Below are 4,159 nucleotides of genomic sequence, written 5' to 3'. Positions count from 1 at the left end.
ATCATCTCAGCTTATTTATCATCTCAGCTTATTTATCATCTCAGCTTGTACCTGAGCTGAAAAGCAGGAGTTCTAAAACGGGCATTTCCTGGAGCCTCTTCCCTTACAATGTTTGCAACTACCAACCACTAAAATTTCTGAGCTGACAAGGCTACAGTAAACAACATCTTCTGAGTGGTGAGGAAAGAAATCAATTATTTGCTTCAATTTGACTGAAGATTATCAAGATCACTCTAAATAAATAACAGATGCTTACTGAGATGGCAACAGATGTTAACTTAAATTATTACAGAACTCTGTTATTGTACACACAATACTTTAAAGTGATGGAAAAGTAGCCATAAATTTTAATTTTAAAGTAAAAATTGTCATAGATCAACATATCTGTAAAACCAGCACTTTTTAAGCATTACTACCTCTGACGAAAAGAAGCTTTCCTCAGGAAATAAACTGGTTTACATGTTTCACATTTTACAGCTTTCTCTACTAGCAGGTTTGCACAGCTACTACCCCCAGCCCTACCAAAAACAGTATTTCTGAAGAAAAATGTTGAATACGTAGCAAGACCAGGTAATATTTTCCCATTCCCCTGAGAAGGTTGATTAAATTATATGAATGAAAACTGCCAAACTCGGGTAATCTAGGAACTTCTACTAATTTTAAAATACACCTGGCTTTTGAATCTGTTACTTTAGAAGACATATAATTTAACAGAAGAGCTTTAGACAAGTTCCTCAGCAGATGTCAAGCGACCTGCACAACGGAATAAGCAGAGTAAACTTACATTCACATCTCCTCACAACACTTCTCAAATATAAAGCACACATCACTCCAAAAGTGCCTAAGAAATACTTAATTACAGTCTGAATTACTAATACAGTAATATTTCAGAGATTGCTTTCTGCCACGCAGCATGGTCCGAGGGCAAGTTCTAATTTAGGAGCCACCCAAGTCAGAAATTCAGCGTGACTTTTACCCCATGTCCTCCCGCCTCAGGCGTCCCCGTTGCACAGCAGAACCACCCTGATATTCTCTCCTTCATAGAAGCAGTGGGCAAGTCTGGTTACTGGGCATTTTTCCCCTCAGAGCAGGACTGACTCATCTGCACAGCAACAGTTTGGGATTTATAAATTACTCACTATTCCCAACTGCTACAGCTCTTTAATAATTAAGAAAAGTATCTCCCCCAGTCAGAAGAGCAGTGGGTACAAGATTTACTGCCTGGCCTCCTCAGAAAGCACTTGTCCCATACAAGTTGTATGTGTAGGAGCCATCAACACACTAAGCGGCCTTCCCCTACTTTGAAACCTCCAGTTCTATTATTTTACTCTATTTATTAACAAAATTGGATACTTCAAAATTCAGTTTTCTCCTCCCATAGCAAGTCACGGAGTGTTGGATGAGATTTATTAAGGGCAGTTCATGCTGCGAAATTACCCTTCAAAAACCAAGACTTGAATGAAGTAGTTTCATCCCCACTTCTGTCAGTCTCAGTGCTCAAATGGGTTTTCTCTATATAATCTCATCAAACAATCCAGTTCCACGTATGGATTCACAGACTGGTTTGGGTTGGAAGGGGCCTTAAAGACCATTCAGTTCCACCCCCCTGCCATGGGCACCTTCCACTAGAGGAGGTTATTCAGAGCCCCACTCACACCTCAATGTGACACTGATGGCAAAACACGAAGAATGAGAACAGTTGAGTCATTTTCTGTTGGAGACACCTAAAAAGAGCTGTCACAGAAAAATACTGATGCAGTAAATGACCTTCTTCACTCCACAGCATTAGTGAACCGTACTCTAATGAACTTACTGGTGCAACACGCCAGCAAAAATACTTGCTTCAAATGAAGCACAAAGATTCAGATTTCTCACACCATTTTATAACAGTCAACCACAGAAAGAAAACATTCAGTCAACACAACAGCTTTTGGCTAAAAAGCGTTATTCTCAGCGTGGAACCTCGTATGGAAAACAGATCTCCAGAAAAACTACAAGATACTTAAACATGCAAACATAGTCATGCATATATTATTATCTTGCTACAGTAAAGATGTGTAAACTTGCTATTGCCTCTTCCTCAAAACTCTCCTAAGAAAACCCCCCCAAGCTTAAATTCTGAAACTGAGGCAAATTACATAGATCACTACGTTCACCTAAGACTATTTTTACAAGATGGAATCAAATCTGCTTACTGAATATAAAGAAACACCAAAGCCACCTGCCCCAGAAGTCTAGTCCATAGCTGCATTTCTTCCTCACTTATTATACAACTGCTCTTAAAAGAATATTTCCTTACTGAGATACAGAATTGTTACATCGAGATATTTAATTAACAAAAACAGAAGCCTATTTTAGAAACAGCCTGTATTTCTTTATTTTTAAAACAAATTATTGTGCTCCATTAAAAAAAAAAAAAAGAAAAAAAGGAGAAAAGAACGAATTTGTGGCAGTGAAGAACTGCCAAGAATTCCGGTGGCACATTCAGTCACGTTCCAAGAGCCGTAAACAGCCTGTGCACATGGAGATACCTGTAGCTTTCAGCAAAGCGTACAGGAATTATCCAGCAGCAGTTGCAGTTTGAGAACTCACAAGCTGAAGGTAGACATGTTTTGTAAAGCTCTGTATAAAGACGTAAGTCACGGAGCAAGAAAACAGCACACCCCTGGTACACGATAATGCTGTGACCTACGCAACTTTCCAAAAAGCAGAGAATACAACAAAGCCAGCAATGAGCTTACACCATTGAGCTACAGCAGCATCTCATGAAAGATTTAAATGCCGTGCTACTCCTAGCCCCCATCTCAGCACAGCCATGGATATTTTTCCAGCTTGACTGGATTTTCCCCCTCCCTAATTGCTAGTTTTAACCAAAGCCAACATAGATTAAGAATCAACCTTAAAAGCAGCGCAGAGAGCGCGCATTAATTACGCGCAGAAAGACACGTGACATTCTGTATCAAAAGCAGACCCTGAAAACGCTAAAATGTAACACCCCTTCCAACAGATGAGACAAAACAACTGCCCGCCTGCTGCCGGTGCTGGTGCCCCGCCAACCCCCAATACCGCGCATCCCAAACCCTCCTTCGCTCCTACGTCCTCTGCGGGCGATGACTCGGACGCTGCGATGCCCGCATTTCGCCCCGCACCGCCGGCGGCTCACCTCGCAGGCCGGGGGAAGGGGCAGGTGAAGCCAGAGGGCGGTGGGGGCAGCGCCGGCAGCCGCAGCAGCGCTCGGTGCGATGGAGATTCCAGCGCAGCATCCCGGCGGGCACGGGCTGGGCACCGCGTCCCCCGAGGGAGGGCTGGCAGCAACCTGCGCGCCCCCGGCAGCTCAGCCCCGCCGCCCACCCCGCACAGCGCCCGCACAGCGCCCGCACAGCGCCGTCCCGCCCCCGCCGCCCCGCTGACCCCGCACCCGCCGCAGCCGCGCACGGCGGGCACCCGCACGCAGATGGTTTTTCCGAACACACGTTCCCCCCCCTCGCCGTTTTCCAGGCAGACGCAGGCCCCTCTGCGCTCCCCTCCGGGCTGAGCGAGCCGGCTCCAGCGGCTGCGCCCCCGTCTCTCCTCGCCGCCCCCTCCTGCGCTCCGCGCAGCGCCCGCCACCCCGTCGCCGCTTGCCCGCCGCCGGCTGCGCCCCTCAGCCTCCCCCGCACCGCCGCGGCGCTCACCCGAGGGCAGAGAGAAGGGGTCGGAGCGAAGGGGCCGCGACGGCCAGTGTTCTGTCCCTGTGTCGCCGTCTCCGCCCGTCCCCGCCTCCCGCCGCTCCCGCCGCCCCCTCAGGCACCGAGCAGCCCCCGCCCGACAGGGTGCGGCTCCCACAGCCCGCAAGCCCAACAACGGCGCCGCCCATTGGCGGGCGGGCGCGAGCCCGGCGAGCAAGCGGCCCTGCCATTGGTGGAGGGGTGGGAGGAGGGCGGGGGTCGGTGCAACCGCCCCGCCCCCGGCGGGTCCCGCGGCTCCGGCAGCGCCGGGGGGTCCCAGGGAACGGGCCGGGAAGAGCTTGGGACACAGGGAGAGGGGATTCTTGTGGCACTGGATCCGTGCGGAGAGGAGCGGCGCGTCACCTGCAAGGCTTATCGCGGAGCGGGCCGGGCGATAGGGACGGGCAGATACCGCTAAAGGCCGGACGCGGTGCGATAAGGGCTCGGTGGTG

At 49.5% G+C, this 4,159-nt stretch overlaps 1 protein-coding gene across 17 annotated transcripts in view; it reads right to left on the bottom strand.

The window, feature by feature from the left end:
* Positions 1-3,821, bottom strand: part of ADD1 (adducin 1) — a 63,776-nt gene extending 59,955 nt beyond the window's left edge. For 3 of the 17 annotated variants that reach the window (XM_027642960.1, XM_027642961.1, XM_027642958.1), the window contains exon 1: positions 3,675-3,814. The gene's annotated coding sequence lies outside the window, so the exon portion shown is untranslated. Of the gene's footprint in view, positions 1-3,096; positions 3,186-3,674 lie in introns of those variants that run through there. The other 14 variants (XM_027642951.1, XM_027642955.1, XM_027642957.1 and 11 more) reach the window with 9 other exon arrangements.
* Positions 3,822-4,159: the final 338 nt, after the last annotated feature.

The sequence above is a fragment of the Corapipo altera genome, unplaced genomic scaffold, assembly GCF_003945725.1.
Source record: "Corapipo altera isolate COAL_440 unplaced genomic scaffold, ASM394572v1 22, whole genome shotgun sequence".
Classification (NCBI taxonomy): Eukaryota; Metazoa; Chordata; class Aves; order Passeriformes; family Pipridae; genus Corapipo; species Corapipo altera.
Note: the sequence above shows the minus strand (reverse complement) of the source record. Positions and strands in the feature narration are given on the sequence as shown.